Raw genomic sequence first — 19,699 nt, forward strand, 5'->3', positions numbered from 1 at the left:
GGGTCAGCAAACCGACCAAATGATATGACCCTCCTGGCCGGCTACGCAATCGTAACTCCATTCAAGATAGTGGAACCTTTTGCTCTGCCTCCGGGAACGTCTGCTCAAGCGGCCAAATAGTTTGCCCTTACTAAACCATGTATTCTCGCTAAAAATAAAAGTCAATATTTATACTGATTCCCGATCCGCTTTTGGGGTAGAACATGATTTTGGACAATTATGGAAAAACAGAAGATTCATAACTTCCTCCAGCCAACCTATTAAACATGCTAAATTGGTTTTAAATTTACTAGGTGCTGTTCAGCTACCCAGCAATATGGCCATTTTAAAGTGTGAGGCGCATACTACCGCAGACGCGAAGTCTCATGCGGCAATAGATTTGCTGATAAAATGGCAAAGGAATTGGCTCTCAAAAAGCAGCCACAACTGCAACCGGCTGCAGTTGAACTTCCACCGACCATAACAGAACCAAAGTTAAAACAGGCACAGGAGCAAGCCTCTCTACAGGAGCATCGCTCTTGGCTAAAAGCAGGTTGCTATCAAGACAATCATCAAATCTGGATCCACCCAGATACCCGCGCAGTATGCCCCAGAAGTCTGTTTTTGCCACTGTGTCGCCTTGCCCATGGGTAGGCTCATGTGGGCAAAGGAGGAATGGCAAATGCCATATGTCAACAATGCTATGCTCGAGGTATTACGGTAACAATTTGAAAAGTAGCCCACACATGTTTGATTTGTCAAAGGAATGATCGGTGATAGTGGACATGTTTTCACGGTCGGTAGAGGCTTTTCCAACCAAAAGAGATGATGCTAGAACAGTGGTAAATATTATGTTAAAGGAAATAATACCTAGGTTTGGGATACAAATGGTTATTGACAGTGGCAGGGGAACTCATTTCACTTGCAAATTGACCAAACCCTAACAGAAGCCATGGATTTGATTGCAAATTCCGTACACCATATCAGCCACAAGCCTGAGGAATGGTGGAAAGGGCGGGTGGAATAATTACAATTGCAGTTACAAAAGTGTGTCAACAAAATGGGCTGCTATGGCCAGATGCCATACCCATAGTAATGCATGCACTGAGAAATCAGAAAAATCGTAATACGGGTTGAACCCCGTTTGAAAAATTAATGGAACGTCCCATGACAACTGGAACAAATCCCGCAATGACTCCAGCGGCAGCAGCCTTAATATGGGCAGATGAGACATCACTAAAATATGCCCAGCTGTTTTTGAAAACTCACCACTATTCTTTGAAGTCCCCCTATACCAAAAAGGGCCGACATTCTAAATGATGATCAGGGATTCTCACTCCCCGACTCGGATGCAAGCTTCAGTGGGTGCTATTCAGGTCAAACTATATTTTCAAGTTATCCCCTGGTATAACCCATACCTTCATCGAAGATTTCATCTACTTACTACTTAGTAGCATCGATCCTGGGTCCCGCATTGCTAAGTAAGTAAAGTAGACTAATAACCACTGTTTCAGGTTAACACTTTTAAGTTATTTTATTATTATTTTTTTTTCTCTTTTTCTAAAAGATGCAATCACTGCCTTTACAGAAAAGTAAAAAGATCTTGCTTCTGGATCCTTCTGGTTGGTTGAAGGGACCTTCAGGCCCAACGTGACAATCAATCTTCTTTTTAAAATCTGGTCTTCTTTAAATGTATTCGCTGATGAGCTCATTTGCTGTGACCTATCTTTCCCATGGACCGAGCTGTGAGAGCTATCTCTGAGCTGAATCTGCCTACTCTTTAAATTCTAGTCTTCCTTAGATGTACTTAGCTATTTTAGCTCGGCTGCTCTGCCCTGTCTCTTTCCCATGACCGAGCTGACTGTATTCTGTCTGGCTGCTTCTCTCCTCTCTCTCTCTCCCTGAGTTCTGGTTCTGGGTAGTTCCTGCTCTGGTCTCGAGGTTTATATTTGCTTTCTAACAATTAAGTTTTTATGATGTTATTGTGAAGTAACTCTTATTTTCTTTGATTGTAAAATGTTTCTTTGATCTAAACCTTTTAATCCAACTCAGTGTTCATTTTGACATGACTTCATCTCATAGATCTGAGTACATTGTTTCCTTTGTGATGTTCAAAATGCTTTGACTTCAAGAGGTTTTACTTTTAATACCCGTCATTTCTATAGTTTTATTTTCCAATTGTCCTCAGCTCAATTTTGACTTTGATATTGGCTTTGAATTAAGTTTCTCTTCGACTGATAATCTCCAGTTTTCTTTAATTTACCTGGTATTAGCAAATTTTCACACCTAGAATTATCACCAAATTCAACTGAACCTCATCCATGCTTTTCCAGATCCTTACTAAGATAGTTACTTTCAATGAAGGTGTGAGCCATTGTTTTTGGCTTCATTCAAAGTCCTGTTTGTCTTGTTTGCTAAGATCGCTTGACCAAGGATATCTGCATTTTACAATCCTTCCCTGGCAGCTGCTGTTAACCCTTTGTGGGATCGTTCCCTGTATTCTCTCATGTTTCTCTCAGACCAGATATTGCCAGACTTCCATGTTTCCAATTACACATCTTTCCATATTTTCAATAACACAGGCCATGTGTGAAACCGCTGAAAAAAAAATGAAAAGGTGCGACAGGCCTCAGATGCATCCAAAATAGGTAAATATACACCCTTTACACCTGGAGATCAAGTGGATGTGAAAGCACTAAACAAAGATTATTTTTCTCCTAGGTGGAATATACCCTACCAAGTGCTGCTAACAACCCGAACAGCCGTTAAATTAAAGAAAAGCCAGATAGGATCCACGCAACTCGTGTAAACTATATCATAAGGAACTTTGAGAGTACTAGTGAGACGCTAACTTGAAGAGAATGACGGTGTTGATGTTTTTATATTATCATATTAATCCAACATCATGTAAAGGGTAAACTGCATACTAACACCTTAATATACATGTCTCACTCATACGCAGAGAGGGTAAACAAATTTAGTTGTTGGGTTTGTACACAAACTCCCAGATGCTTGGGCGAGAGCTTCCCTGTGCGACCTATCCCATTCACCTGCTAAGAAATAGGAGAAAGGGCTCTAGGACAAAATAGTACAAGACATGGTAACGATACACAGAATATGTTAGATTGGAGATTAGCTGGATACGATATGAACAGCTGTGAGGAATGGTGGGGGCCTACGTTTAATGTAACACGTCAACCGCCCTGGTTGATCCTTCCCAATTATACTGGAGTCCCAAAAGGAAGTATATGCTTTAAGAATCATAAAACATATGGGACCCACTCAGCAGCACGAGTCAGTGTGATCAGACTTTGAATTGGCAACCCCCTATGTTCAACCTTACACCTAAAGGACTATTCATCTTTGATTGTTCGGGAATTGAAAATCAAACTAGTGGATGCTCCTGGGAGGGGATCGATTAGACGAATGATGACTGATAGTAAAGGAAACCTGACCGCATATAACGGCACGTATTTTATCTGTGGCCTTACCAGAACGTTTTGGGAAGGCTCCTGCTATTTGACATAGGTAGTCCCTTATGTGCATCGCATTCAGCAATTGCAGGACCATCCCCATCACAGGACGACACAATGTATTATGACATTGGCACAAATGCTGGGAATAGTGATTCCACTTTAGGAATTGCCACTAATACATACGAACTACGCGAACTGTGAGACATCCTTGAGCAGGTAGCTAATGACACTGCAAAACCTGTTAACCAGATAGAAACTGAGATGTTTGCTACAAGAGTGGTTGCCCTGCAGAATAGAAGGGCTCTTGAGTTCTTGTTAGCTGAAAAGGGAGGCACTTGTGCCCTGATTGGAATTGACTGTTGCACATACATCTCAGATAACTCAGAAAAAAATGATAATCTGGTGGATTACATTCGTAGAGAGATGACAAGATTACATGAAAAGGCGGGATGGGACTTTGGCTTTGGGTGGTGAGGATCGTCAGGGCAGAGGATTGTATTCTGGATTATAATCACCATTGTAATATTGCTTGTCGTATGGTTACAGTTTTAATGTTGCTCAAGATATTTTTATTGTACGATGGCCTTGCCTCCCTGCTACCAGGCTCAAAGCACGCGAGGAACTGTCATACGTCAGTTCCCCTTACATTATAACCCACCCTATACGATAATTTACTAAAAGGTGTTGATCAAAAGATCAACAAGGAGGGAATTGTGGAAGGGAAATTAATGAGTTGCCAATTTAGAAGCATGCTGAGAAATACTTGACTATAGTTCAACACTGCCTTTGAATTAAAATAAGTAGGTCAAGTAACATAAATGAAATACTGCTTAATATTATGATCTCGGCCTTATTATGAAAACACATTGTCCTCCGAAAGATAACAAAATGTGTACTCGAGTCGTTTTAGCCAAGGGCAATAACATGCGTACTATGTATTTCATCTTACGTGCTTTCCAAGGTCTCTTTAATATAAACTTGCCTGTTTATGTCAAGCTGTTATTTCAGACTACACAAATATGCTGTCTTCAATCGAATCTCAGAGTGCAGTGCACTGGCTTTGCAGCTGGAACACTCTTTCTGCAAATATATTTGTGTAAATAAATTACCTTAATTCGAACCTCGAGGAATTTGTCCTTATTATGATTTCATCGACACCCTCACACACACCCACAAACCCACAAGCACGCCCACGCACACATACCCTCACACACATGCACACGCAATTCCACATACAGCCACCCACTCGCTCACACACAACCAGACACACCCACAGACATGCCCATACACAGACCCATACCCACATACATGCAGTCACACAGCCACATAGACTCACACCCACACCCATCATCCATCCTCACAACCGCGCACACACAGCGGTACACACACACACCTCTTCTGACCAACACACTTGCAAACCGACTCACTCACACGCACGTATACACACGCCCAAACACAGCCTCACAGCCTAACACACACCCACACAAATACACTCGCGCAAATATGTCAGGCACAGTCCCTCGCACACACGCACACACCTCCCACATACACCCAGCCACTCAGCGACAGAGCCACACATTTCCCTGCACAGACCCATACTCAGAGACATGCAGTCACACATCCACCCATACTCACATACATCCACACAGACTCAACAAACACAGAACACAAATTCCCCGCCTCAAACACACAGACCCGTACGCCCAAAAATATTCCCCCAAAATACACAACTAAATTTGAAACCATGCAACCACACTTACACAAACATGCCCTCACACGGGCACGCCCACAAACACACACTCACACACACAAATATACCCGCTCATGCAGACACGCCCTCAAAAACACATCCTGACACCCACAGTACCCCCCACTCAAATACAGCCATAAATGCACCCACATACATCCGTCAACGCAGACACATTTCCCCATACACAAGCACACACACACGAACACATACAGACACACGCACCCACACACGCCCTCACAAATAACTCCCAAACATTCTCACCCACACATACCAACACTCACACACCACGAACAATCTTACACCCACACGCCCACACAAAGACGCAGACACCCTCCTTGAAACGCATACCCACTCACACACACACCCACACACAGCAACATATATAAACAAAAATTCACACACAAAGAAGTATGCACACATCACACACAAGCCTACCCACACATACACACACATGCACCACTACGCATACACACACTCTCATACAGTCACACGGACACATTGGATGAAAACAACCCCCAACACAGACAGGACACAAGCCCACAGAATCAAACCAACACTACAAACCAACATACACCCTCACAGATGCACAGCCAATCACAAAGACGCAGACACACACACACTCATACCCACATACACACCCACAGGCTTTCCCACAAACACACCCACAAAAATATGCATACACTTCCTCAGACACATATACAAACACACACTCGCACCCACAGACACCCACGCACACACACACACACATATATCGTGCAAACATTCTCACATATACCCACCCACCCACATGCACACAAACCCACACCCATACTCTCAGACACACATATCCAAACGCATGCTCGCCCACATTCCAACACAGGTTTCCTGCCTTACGCACACACCCACACCCAAGCTTTGCTCAGGTGAAGAAGACACATCCTGAGGGAGTGAGACACAGCCAAGGTGGGAATTGGAACTTGGTAATGTGGGCAGTGTGGTCATTGAACAGTTAAGAGGAAAGTGGCGAATTGAAATCTTCAAAACTGTTTTTCAGTTTTTCAGCTAAAAGGTCAGTGTGCAGCTCAGTGTCTGATTTGCTGAAGCTGCCCCAACACTAATTGCTGAGAGGCAGCTATCTGTCAGTCACCCGAGGTCTGTTTAGTGGCACAATTGTGCACATTGTATTCTTCTGTTTGAAGCTTACATAGTGTGACTCATCTTGTTGAGCTGACTCCTCGATAAAAGACAGACAGAAAACTCACGCAGTAAGCTTTGCGCAGGTGAAGGCGAGACACCCTGAGTGAGTGAGACACAGCCAGAGTGGGAATTGGAACTTGTTAATTTGGGCAGTGTGATCATTCGGCACGGAGTGGGAGGAGGTGCTGTTTCCCTTTTTGTTCTGTTTCCATCGTTTGGCTTTGTAACTGGTAATCAACAGGGAGAGATCCATAATGCATTCCGGGAAGCAGGGAGAAAACCAGGGAGCACCCTGGGAAGGTAGGTGATATATAATCTCACCCCCAGGTTCCAGCGGCCTTCATTTTCGGGAGCGGGAGAGAGAGCTAGAGCGAGAGAGAGAGAGAGCGAGAGAGAGATAGCCGGGGAGAAGCTTGGGAACAGGTGAGTGATATAAATTCTTACCCCTCGGTTCCAGCGGCCTTCGTTTCCGGGAGCAGGAGAGAGAGAGAGAGAGAGAGAGAGAGCCGGGGATATTCTGCTGTTCTGAGTGATCTGACTGGGAGTGGGAGGGGGTGGGTTCTGAAAAGTGACGTCACCGGAAAGCTGTGACCTGATTGGCTGGTAGGGAATCTGCAATAAATTTAAAAATTAAACATTGTTAAAATAATTAAACATAATTAATTAATTACGTAATCATAAATTAGATGGGTATCTAAGCCAGAGACCGGAGAGTACTGTATTTAGCTTTTACATTTTTAGTAGAAATCTAATGCTCGGAAACAGATAAACAGGAAACATAGAGTTAACAGTAACATTTAAAAAAAGTATTTTGTAATTAATTAACGTAATGTCAGGGGTGCAGTGCTCTGACTGTGAGATGTGGCAGGTCCGAAAAGCTTCCAGCGTCCCGGATCGATTCATCTGCAGAAAGTGCACCCAACTGGGGCTCCTTTCAGACCGCATGCCTCGGTTGGAGCAGCATTTCGATGCACATAGAAGCAGGCAGGTGGCGGAAAGCGTCATAGATAGCAGTTCTAGAAATGTGGTCGCACCCAATGTGCAGGCATAGAGATGGGTGACCAGCAGAAGAGGCAGGCAGCCAGTGTAGGAGTTCCCCTCTCGATCAGGTATATCCCTTTTAATATTGTCGGGGGAAATAGCCTATCAGGGAAAACAGCAGCAGCCAGTGCAGTGGCACCACGGCTGTCCCTGATGTACAGTAGGGACAGTCAAAGCGCAGATTAGCAATAGTCATAGGGGACTCTATAGTTAGGGGCTCAGATAGGCGTTTCTGTGGACATGAAAGAGACTCCAGGATGGTATGTTGCTTCCATGGTGCCAGGGTCCAGGATGTCTCAGAACGGGTAGCAGGCATCCTGATGGGGGAAGACAAACAGACAGAGGTCGTGGTCCATATTGGTAGTGACTACATAGGCAGACAAGGGGATGAGGTCATGCAGCCAGAGTTCAGAGAGCTGGGCAGAGAGTTAAAAGAAAGGACCTTAAGGGTTGTCGTCTCGGGATTACTCTCTGTGCCACGTGCCAGTGAGGCTAGGAATAGTAAGATCGAGCAGCTAAACACGTGGCTAAACAGCTGGCATTGGAGCGATGGTTTCAGTTATCTGCACCAATGGGACCTCTTTTGGGGCAGGTGTGACCTGTATAAGGACGGGTTGCATCTAAACTGTAGAGGCATAAATATCGTGGCCGTGAGGTTTACTAGTGTCACACGGGATGGGTTAAACTAGTGTGCAGGGGGGAGGGGGTGCCGGAGCAATAGGTCAGAAGGTGAAAAGATTGGGGGAGAGCAAGGAAATAAGGCCACTATGGCACTGAGGAAGAGCAGACAGGGAAAATAGTCGGAGCAGACAGGGAAAATAGTGCATATGTTTTAATGCAAGAAGTATAACAGGAAATGTTGGTGAACTCAGAGCTTGGATTAGTACTTGGAACTATGCTGTTGCCGCCATTTCAGAGACCTGGTTGAGGGAATGCTAGGATTGGCAGCTAAATATTCCAGGATTTAGATGTTTCAGGCGTTATAGAGGTGGATGCAAAAAGGGTGGAGGAGTTGCGCGACTGGTTCAGGAGAGTATCAGACCTGTACTGCGGGACGTTACCTCAGAGAGCAGCGAGGCTATGTGGGTAGAGATCAGGAATATGAAGGGTGCAGTGACAATGTTGGGGGTTTACTACAGGCGGCCCAAAAGCCAGCGGGAGATAGAGGAGCAGATAGGTAGACAGATTTTAGAAAGGACTAAAAGCAACAGGACTGTTGTGATGGGAGACCTCAACTTCCCCAATATTGACTGGGACTCACTTAGTGCTAAGGGGGTGGATGGCGTTGAGTTTCTAAGGAGCATCCAGGAGGGCCTCTTGAAACAATATATAAATAGTCCAACTAGGGGCGGGGCTGTACAGGAGCTAGGATTGGGGAATGAACCCTGCCAGGTGCAGAAGTTTCAGTCGGAGAGCATTTCGGGAACAGTGACCACAATTCAGTAAGTTTTAAAGTGCTGCTGGACAAGCATACGAGTGGTCCTAGGGTGAATGTGCTAAATTGGGGGAAAGACTAATTATAACAATATTAGGCGAGATCTGAATAAAATAGATTGTGGCGGATGTTTGGGGGTAAATCAACATCAGACACGTGGGAGGCTTTCAAATGTCAGGTAAAAGGAATTCAGGACCGGCATGTTCCTGTGGGGAATAGGGATAAATATGGCAAATTTCGGGATTCTTGGGTTACGAGAGATATTGTAGACCTCGTGAAATGAAAAATGAGGCATTTATCAGGGCTAGAAGGCTGGGAACAGAAGTCTCTGTGGAATATAAGGAAAGTAGAAAGGAACTCAGCAAGGAGTCAGGAGCGCTAAAAGGGGTCACGAAAAGTCATTCGGAAATAGGGATGAGGGAAATCCCAAGGCTTTTTACACGTACATAAAAAGCAAAAGGGTAGCTCGGGAAAGGATTGACTCACTGATGGACAGGGTGGGGGGGGGAGTAATCTATGTGTGGAGCAAGAGGAAATAGGCGAGGTTCTAAATAAATACTCTGCATCAGTATTCACCAAAGAGAAGGAATTGGTGGATGTTGAGTCTGGAGAAGGGTGTGTAGATATCCTGGTCACATTGAGATCCAAAAAGACGAGGTGTTGGGTGTCTTAAAAAATATTAAGGTAGATAAGTCCCAACGGCCTGATGGGATCTACCCCAGAATACTGAAGGAGGCAGGAGAGGAAATTGCTGAGGCCTTGACAGAAATCTTTGGATGCTCACTGTCTTCAGGTGATGTCCCGGAGGACTGGAGATTAGCCAATGCTGTTCCTCTGTTTAAGAAGGGTAGCAAGGATAATCCAGGGACCTACAGGTTGGTGAGCCTTACGTCAATGGTAAGGAAAATACTGGAGTGGATTCTTCGAGACAGGATCTACTCCCATTTTGAAGCCAGTGGTTATATTATCGAGAGGCAGCACGGTTTTGTGAAGGGGAGGTCGTGTCTCATTAACTTGACAGAGTTTTTCGAGGAGGCCACAAAGTTGTTTAATGCAAGTAGGGCAGTGTTTGTTGTCTATATGGACTTCAGTAAGACCTTTGACAAGGTCCCTCATGGCAGACTGGTACAAAAGGTGAAGTCACACGGGATCAGGGGTGAGCTGGCATGATGGATATTGAAAGACTATGTCATAGAAGGCAGAGAGTATTCATGGAAGGGTGCTTTTCTGATTGGAGGGCTGTGACAAGTGGTGTTCCGCAGGGATCAGTGGAATCTTTGCTGTTCTTAGTATATAAGAATGAATTGGAGGAAAATGTAAATGGTCTGATTAGTAAGTTTGCGGACGACACAAAAGTTGGTGGAATTGCGGATAGCGATGAGGACTGCCAGAGGAGACAGCAGTATGTAGATCGTTTGGAGGCTTGGGCGGCGAGATGGCAGATGGAGTTTAATCCGGGCAAATGTGAGCGACTGCATTTTGGAAGGTTAAATGCAGGGCTGGAATATATAGTGAACGGCAGAACCCTGAAGAGTGGTGACGGTCAGAGAGATCTTGGTGTACAGGGCGTGGGTGTGTGTGGGTGCGTGTGTGCGGGAAGTAGTCTGTGTGTGTGGTTGTGTATTGGTGTGAGTGTGTGTGTGTGTGATTGTGTGTTTCTCTGAGTGCGGGAAGGTGGCACTCTGTGTGGCTGTGTGTGGGGGATATGTGCGTGAATGTTTGCGTGGCTGCATTTGGGTGTGTTTTTGGGCGCATGTTTGTGTGTGCGTTAGTGTTTGTGGAGGTATGTGGGAGAGTCTGCGGGTGCTTTTGTGGGGTAAGAACAGTTTATGTGTCGGTGTATGTTTTTGTTGCGATGTGTTTGTGAGCGTGCTTGTGAGTGTGCTTGTAAGTATGGGTGTTTCTACAAGTATGCGTGTGAGCGTTATTTTGTGTGTTTATGTATGGGAATGTATGTTTGAGTCTGTGTATATGTGGGTGTGTGCTTGAGTGTGTGTTTCGCTATGGGTGTGTGTGTGCGTGAAGTAATCTGTGTGTGTTTTGTGTGAGTCAGTGTGTGTGTCTGTGTTTGTGTATGTGTGGGTGTGCGGATCTGTAAGTGCGTGTGTGTGTGGCTATGCGCCGGAGATTTTTTTTTGTCGTTATGGATAGGTGTATGTTTCGGTGTCTTAATGGGTGTGTAGGAGTGTTTGAGGGTGTGTGCATGTGCCTGTGAGTATTTGTCTGTCTATTCTGGTGTGTGTAGTTGTGAGGGTACGTCTTTGAGTGGCTATGTGTGTTTGTGGTTTTATGGATTCGCGTGTGGCGATACTGTGGGGGGGGGGGCATTTTTTGTGGGTACGGTGCGTGTGTGTGAGTATGCGTGTGTTTGTGTGCGTGTATGGGTGAGTGTGTGTGTGGTTGTGTGTTTGGTTGAGTGTGTGTGGGTGTGTTACTGCACGTGTTTGGGTGTGGTTGAGTGTGTGAATGGGTATCACAGTGGGTGGATGTATGTGGGAGTATGTGTGCACACCAACATGTGCGTGTATGTGTGTGGCTGTGACAGTGTGTGTATGTGGGTGGTGGCATGTGTGGATTTTGTGTGAGCGGTTGCGTGGGGGGCAATGTGTTCGTGGAAATGTGTGTGCGCGTGTGCGTTTGTGTGTGTGTGTGTGTGTGTTGATGGGGTTTTGGGTGGGAGGAAAATGGAAGTGGGTGTAAGTAAGTGGGAGTATATGCGTGCGCGAATGTGTGAGGGTATGTTTGTGGCTCTGTGTGTGTGGCCTGTTTTTATAGTTGTGTGTAGGGTAATGTGAGGGTGTGTGGGGGTGTTTGTGTTATTGGGTGTGTGGGTGTGAGGGTGTATCTGTGAGTGTATGTGCCTGTGTGTGTGTGTGTGTGTGTGGTTGTATATATTCATGTGCGTCGGCCATGTGGGGTATGTTTTTGTGGATTTGGGTCTGTTCGGCTGAATGTGTGTGGACCTGTGAGGGTGTGTCTGAGACGATGGGTTTATGTGGGAGTTGTGTGTGCGGGACGGCAGGTGTGTGGCTGTGTTTGTGGATGTGTGTGTGAGTGTGTAGATGTGTGTGAGGATGTGTGTGGTAGGATGGGTGCGTGTGAGGTTGTGCGTGGTTTTGTGTGTAGGTGGGTGCATGTGATGGTGTTTTTTGTGGCTGTATGCGTGCGATTGTATGTGATTTTGTGGGTGGGTGTATTCGTGAGTGTTAGAGAGTTGGTTTGTGATTGTGTCTGTATGTGGGTCGGTGTGTTTCTGTGTGACTGTGTGTGGGTGGATGTCCGTGACAGTGTGTGAGAGTTTGCATGTGTATGTGAGGCTGTGTGTATTTGTGTCTGTGGGGGGGGGGGGGGGGTGAGGGTGTGGGCGTGTTTTTGTGAGAGGTTGTGCGTGGGTCAATGTATGTGGGCGTGGTTTTCAGCAGTTGTATTTATGTCTCGCTGTGCCTGTAAGTGTGTGTATTTGTTTTTCTGTGTCTGTGAGAGTGTGTATTTGCGTCTCTGTGTGCCTGTGATTGTGTATATTTGTATTTCTGTCTGTCCGTGAGTGTGTCTGTGTGCGCCTCTGTCTGTGAGTGTTTATATTTGTGTCTGTGTATGCCTGTGTGTGTATCTGTGCCTCTGTGTGTATGTGAGCGTCTATTCGTGTCTCTGTGCCTGTCCGTGTGTATTTTTGTCTCTGTGTATCAGTGAGTGTGTGTATTTGTGATTCTGTCTATGCTTGTGTGTATTTGTGCCATGTGTGTGCCTGTGAGCGCCAGTAATTGTGTCCCTGTCTATGAGTGTCTATTTGTGCCCCGGTGTGCCTGTTTAATTGTTACTCTGTGTCTGTGAGCGTGTGTATTTGTCCCTCTTCCTGTGAGTGTGGATTTGTTCCACAGTTTGTTTGTGAGTATGTGTATTAGTGTATCTGTATCTGTGAGTGTGTGTTCGTGTTTATTTGTTTGACGTTGTTAACACCACCTCAATCAAACTGGTAATGACTTACCAAGCCTGATGTTTAATTTCAGTGTTTATTTCCTTTCCTTTCAGTGAACGTCATCACAATTGTGACCCTGAAGAGAAACATCTGTGGACTGACCAAAAGTGGCACTTGTTACCTGGTGGCTATGGCCGTGGGGGATCTACCGGTCGTTATTCTCGACCTGATATTACATAAGAACATAAGAAATGGAACAGGAGTAGGCCATCTGGCCCCTCGAGCCTGCTCCGCCATTTAATGAGATCATGTCTGATCATTGTGGACTCAGCTCCACTATCCGGCCCGTACACCATATCCCCGAATCCCTTTATTCTTTAGAAAGGCAGCTATCTTTTTCTTAAAAACGTTTAAAGAAGGAGCCTCAACTGCTTCACTGGGCAAGGAATTCCAGAGATTCACAACCCTTTGGGTGAAGAAGTTCCTCCTACACTCCGTCCTAAATCTACCTCCCCTTATTTTGAGGCTATGCACCCTAGTTCTGCTTTCCTCGACCAGTGGAAACAACCTGCCGCATCTATCCTATCTATTCCCTTCATAATTTTATATGTCTCAATAAGATCCCCCCCCCCCCCCCCCCCCCCCCCCCCGCATCCTTCTAAACTCCAATGAGTACAGTCCCAGTCTACTCAACCTCTCGTCATAATCTAATCCCCTCACCTCTGGGGTCAACCTAGTGAATCTCCTCTGCACTCCCTCCAGTTCCAATATGTCATTTCTCAGGTAAGGAGACCAAAACTGAACACAATACTCCAGATGCGGCCTCACCAACACCCGAGACAATTGCAGCATAACCTCACTAGTCTTGAACTCCATCCCCCTAGCAATGAAAGACAAGACTCGATGAGCCTTCTTAATCACCTGTTGCACCTGCACACCAACTTTTTGCGACTCGTACACCAGCACACCCAGGTCCCTCTGCACAGCAGCATGTTTTAACATCTTACCGTTTAAATAATAATCCATTCTGCTGTTATTCCTCCCAAAACGGATAGCCTCACACTTGGCAACATTGAATTCCATCAGCAAGACCCTAGCCGATTCACCTAACCTATCCAAATCCTTCTGCAGACTTCAGGTATCCTCTGCACTTTTTGCTTTACCACTCATCTTAGTGTCGTCTGCAAACTTTGACACATTGCACTTGGTCCCCAACTCCAAATCGTCTATGTAAATTGTGAACAACTGCGGGCCCAACACTGATCCTTGAGGGACCCCACTAGTTACTAGTTGCCAACCAGAGAAACACCCATTTATCCCCACTCTCTGCTTTCTGTTAGTTAACCAATCCTCTACCCATGCTACCACTTTACCCTCAATGCCATACATCTTTAGTTTATCCAGCAACATTTTGTGTGGCACCTTGTCAAAGGCTTTCTGGAAATCCAGATGTACCACATCCATTGGCTCCCCGTTATCTACTGCACGGCCTCAAAAAATTCTACCAAATTAGTCAGACACGACCTACCCTTTGTGAACCCATGCTGCGTCTGCCCAATGGGACAATTTCCCTCCTCCAGGAGCCCCGCTACTTCCTCCTTAATGATAGATTCCAGCATTTTCCCTACAACCGAAGTTAAGCTTACCGGCCTATAATTACTCGCTTTCTGCCGACCTCCTTTTTTAAACAGTGGTGTCACGTTTGCTACTTTCCAATCCTCTGGGACCACCCCAGAGTCTAGTGAATTTTGATAAATTATCACTAGTGCGTTTACAATTTCCCTAGCCATCTCTTTTTACACTCTGGGATGCATCCCATCAGTGCCAGGAGACCTGTCTACCTTTAGCCCCATTAGCTTGCCCAATACTGCCTCCTTAGTGATTACAATGATCTCAAGGTCCTCACCGATCATATCTTTATTTCCATCAGTCACTGGCATGTTATGTGTGTCCTCCACTGTGAAGACTGACCCAAAAAACCTGTTCAGCTCCTCAGTCATTTCCCCGTCTCCTATTATTAAATCTCCCTTCTCATCTTCCAAAGGACCAATATTTATCTTAGCCACTCTTTTTTGTCTTATATATTTGGAAGTTTTTACTATCTGCTTTTATGTTCTGAGCCAATTTACTTTCATCGTCTACCTTACTCTTCTTTATGGCTTTTTTAGTAGCTTTCTGTTGTCCCCTAAAGAGTTCCCATTCCTCTAGTCTCCCACTAATTTTTGCCACTTTGTATGTTTTTTCCTTCAATTTGATACTCTCCCTCACCTCCTTAGATATCCACGGTCGATTTTTCCCCTTTCTACCGTCTTTCTTTTTTGTCGGTATGAACCTTTTCTGAACACTGTGAAAGATCGCTCGGAACGTTCTCCACTGTTCCTCAACTGCTTCACCATGAAGTCTTTGCTCCCAGTCTACCTTAGCTAGTTCTTCTCTCATCCCATTGTAATCGCATTTGTTTAAGCACAAAACACTAGTGTTTGATTCTACCTTGTCATTCTCCAACTGTATTTTAAATTCCACCATATTGTGGTCGCTCCTTCCAAGAGGATCCCGAACTATAAGATCATTAATCAATCCTGCCTCATTACACAGGACCAGATCTAGGACCGCTTGTTCCTTTGTAGGTTCCATTACATACTGTTCCATATTGAGACACATTCCCATTGTTTTTAAAGGAACAGTTTTATTTCCTGTGGTCCATCCGCGTGTCGCCCTGCTTTATGCATCCACAGACTGTTCTGTCTGGTTCACCGTCACTTTCACATTTGATCGATGTGTGGCTATTTCGTGCTGAAAGCTGAAAAGCAAATATTGTAGCGAGAAAACGGCGGCTGTGGTTCTGGGGACAGTGACTGTGCTGAGCTGTTTGAAGAACATTTTCTGGTATTTTATGTTGTCAGGTCGGTATTGGCTGGAGAATGCCGCCTGGTTTTGCGATTCATATGGGATGTTATGGAATATCCGTCCTGGGCAGCAATCGACTTCCTCCACAACATTCTAACCGCGTGTGTTCCATTTGTTCTGATTCTGCTCCTCAATGTTTTCACCGTCAGACACAGTGTCGTGAACAGGAGACACCGGGCTCGCAGCAGTGGGGCCAGTCCCAGAGACCGAGAGATGGAGAGTCGGAGGAAATCCATCATTCTACTGTTTATTATCTCGGCCAATTTTATCCTGTTATAATCAGTGTTCATGGTTTATTCTATATGGAACCGGATGGGCTCTCTGGAGCATCGGTCTGTGTGGTTAGATGTTTATGTTCTGCAATTAGGCTTCATGTTGCAGCTCTTGAGTTGTTGCACAAACACTGCTATTTACGCCGTGACACAGACCCAGTTCACACAGCAGTTGAAGAATGTGCTGAAATTTCCCTTTAATTCTCTTCTTCAATTCATTCAATGCTGAGAAGCAAACCCACCAACACGGCATCTCTCGCCTTACACTGCCAGTGAAACTGCTCATCACCAGCCAGCCTCACCCTGATATGCCATCCTGGTATGACAAGGAGAGACGGTCGGCGGCCACCTTGCGTTATGTGTGTGTGTGTGTAGACAGGGTGAGGTGGGGGGGGGGGGGAAGGCCGGGCCGGGCCGGGCCGGGCAGGGCCGGGGGTGCGGGGCCAAGAGGTGACACCAGGAGGAGCAGCAGCCACCGCAGAGAGAATTGTTGCGGCGTCTGGCGACCGGGAGGAGGAGGAACGCCAGCAGCCAGAGTGGCGCAGTAGACTGGAAAAGGACTCAAAATTAATAAATCCACTGACACAGCATTTGTTTTACTTTTATCAAAAATATTCAAACACCGAAGTTTACGAATTGGATTTGGATTTGTTTATTGTCACGTGTACCGAATACAGTGAAAAGTATTTTTCTACGAGCAGCTCAACAGATCATTAAGTGCATGAAAAGAAAAGGAAATAAAAGAAAATAAATAATAGGGCAACACAAGGTACAGAATGGAACTACATAATTGCGGCATCGGGTGAAGCATACAGGGGTGTAGCGTTAATCGGGCCAGTCCAAAAGAGAGTCGTTTAGGAGTCTGGTATCTGCGGAGAAGAAGCTGTTTTTTAGTCTGTTTGTGCGTGTTCTCGGAGTTTTGTATCTCCTGCCCGATGGAAGAAGTTGGAAGAGTGAGTAAGCCGGATGGGAGGGGTCTTTGATTATGCAGCCCGCTTTCTCCAGGCAGCGGCAGGTGTAGACCGAGTCAATGGATGGGAGACAGATTCGTGTGGTGGACTGGGCGGTGTTCACGACTCTCTGAAGTGTCTTGCGGTCTTGGTCCGAGCAGTTTCAATACCAGGCTGTGATGCAACAAGATAGGATGCTCTCTCTGGTGAATCTGTAAATGTTCGTAAGAGTTAATGTGGACATGCCGAATTTCGTTAACTTCCTGAGGAAGTATAGGCGCTGTTGTGCGTTATTCGTGGTAGCATCAACGGGGGTTGCCCAGGACAGATTTTTGGTGATGTGGACGCCTTAGAATTTGACACGGTTAACCATCTCCACCGTGGCCCCAGGGTGTGTACAGTACTTTGCTTCCTGAAGTCAATGACCAGCTCTTTAGTTTTGCTGGCATTGAGGGATAGATTATTGTCGCTGCACTACTCCACGAGGTTCTCTACGTCCCTGCGGTATTCTAATTCGCCATTGTTCGAGATTCTGCCCACGATGGCCGCATCGTCAGCAAAACTGTAGATGGAGTTGGAACCAAATTTTGTTACGCAGTCATGTGTGTACAGGGAGTATAGTACGGGCTAAGTAAGCAGCCTTGCAGCGTCACGGTATTGAGTACTATTATGGAGGTGGTGTTGTTGTTCATTCCTACTGATTGTGGTCTGTGGGTCAGAAAGTCGAGGATCCAGGTGAAGAGTGAGGATCCAAGTCCTAGGTTTTGGAGCTTTGATATGAACTTGGCTGGGATTATGGTGTTAAAGGCGGAGCTGTCGTCAGTCAAAAGGAGTCTGATGTAGTAGTCCTTGTCGATATGCTCCAGGGATGAGTGTAGGGCTAGGGAGATGGCGTCAACTATGGACTAATTGCGGTAGTATGCAAATTGCAGTCGATCAAGGCGTTCTGGGCATTTCGAGGTGATGCGCTTCATGACCAACCGCTCAAAGCACTTCATTACGACTTAATTCAGCGCCACCAGACGGTAATCATTGAGGCACGTTGCCTGGTTCTTCTCTGGCACTGGTATGATGGTGGTCTTCTTGAAGCAGGTGTGGGATTCGGAGCAGCATAGGGACAGGTTAAAGATATCCGCGAACACATCTGCCAGCTGGTCCATGCACGTTCTGAGTGCACGACCAAGGATCGCCTTCCGAGGGTTCACTTTCTGGAAGGCCGATCTGACTTCGGAAGCTATGATGGTGGCTATGGGTGTGTTATGGGCCGCTGGGGAACTCGACAGCGATCATTGGTTTCCTGGTCGAACTGAGCATCGAATGAATTGAGTTCAGTGGGGAGGGGTGCGCTGCTCCTGGTGATACCGCTTCGCTTCGCTTTGTGTCCCGTTATGTTGTTGAGGCCAGGAGAGATGGAGAGATGGAGAAATGGAGAGACGGAGAAATGGAGAGATGGAGAAATGGAGAATTGGAGAAAGATGGAGAGAGATGGAGAGAGAGGCGGGGCGAGGCGGTGCGAGGCGGGGAGTGGCGAGGAGAGGCGGGTGGAGGTGGGGAGAGGCGGGGGGACGCGGGGAGAGGCGGGGAGAGGCGGGAAGATGCTGGGAGAGGCGGGGAGAGGCGGAACATCTGAACATCAGAACATCAGAACCAGCCGTGGTGCCACTGATGTGGCTGCTGTTGTTTTCCCCTGATAGGCTATAGCCCCAACAGTATTCAAAGCGTTTACATGTTCGAGAGGGGGACAACCACAGGGGATTCCTGCACTGACTGTCTGCCCCTTCAGGTAGTCACACATCTCTCTGCCTGTACCCTGGGTGTGACCACGTCTCTATAACTCCTATCAGTGACACTTGCCGCCACCTGCATGACCCTAAGTGCATCCAATTGCTGCTTCAACCGAACCATGCGGTCTGTGACGAGCTGACATTGGTTACACTCGCTGCAGAAGTAGTCGGCCGGAACGCTGGAAGCGTGACGTGTCTGCCACATGTCAAAGTCGGAGCACTGCACCCCGCTGAGTGACATTTAAGCACTAATTAATTCATTTAAAATAAATACTTGAATTATTGTTACAAATAACTATTTGGCCCTGCCGCTAGATGATCTTTACTGTAAACTTAAATGCTAAATATCGACCACTGCCCGCAGGCTTAGTTACTCCACTATCTAGTTAATCAATTAGATTTATTGGCGATCATTCTTTTTCAAATTTAACAGATTCCCAACCAGCCAATCAGGTCACAGCTTTACGTGATCCCACACAATTTGAAAAGGAAATAAGAATCACTTAGCTTCTCAGGATGCTCTCTGGTTCCCTCCCTGCAGATTAACAGTGACAAGCCAGGGGAAGGGGAACAAAACATAGAACATAGAATATAGAACAATACAGCGCAGTACAGGCCCTTCAGCCCACAATGTTGCACCGAAACAAAAGCCATCTAACCTACACTATGCCATTATCATCCATATGTTTATCCAATAAACTTTTAAATGCCCTCAATGTTGGCGAGTAGGGAAAAAGCACCTTCTCCCACTCCGCACCGAATTACCTTACTGCACCAAATTACCAAGTTCGAATTCCCACTCTGGATGTGTCTCACTCACTCAGGAGATGTCTCCTTAGCCTGCGCAAAGCTTACTGAGTGCGCTTTCAGTCTGTCTTTTATACAGACCCCAGCTAACCAGGGTGACTCACATTGCTTAAGCTTCAAACAGAAGAATACAATGTATACCCTTGTGCCACTAAACAGGACTCAGGTGACTGACAGAGAACTGCCTCTCAGCAATTAGGGTGAGG

General features: G+C 46.1%; 1 protein-coding gene and 1 long non-coding RNA gene across 2 annotated transcripts in view; both read right to left on the reverse strand.

Moving 5' to 3' along the window:
* Positions 1–6,910, reverse strand: part of LOC140399778 (probable G-protein coupled receptor 139) — a 34,139-nt gene extending 27,229 nt beyond the window's left edge. The window contains exon 1 of the mRNA XM_072489264.1: positions 6,826–6,910. The gene's annotated coding sequence lies outside the window, so the exon portion shown is untranslated. The remainder of the gene's footprint in view (positions 1–6,825) is intronic.
* The window catches only part of LOC140399779 (uncharacterized), a 559,175-nt gene that overhangs the window by 429,037 nt on the left and 110,439 nt on the right, over positions 1–19,699 (reverse strand). The gene's annotated exons all lie outside the window — the stretch shown is intronic.

This window comes from Scyliorhinus torazame, chromosome 23 (assembly GCF_047496885.1).
Source record: "Scyliorhinus torazame isolate Kashiwa2021f chromosome 23, sScyTor2.1, whole genome shotgun sequence".
Taxonomy (NCBI): Eukaryota; Metazoa; Chordata; class Chondrichthyes; order Carcharhiniformes; family Scyliorhinidae; genus Scyliorhinus; species Scyliorhinus torazame.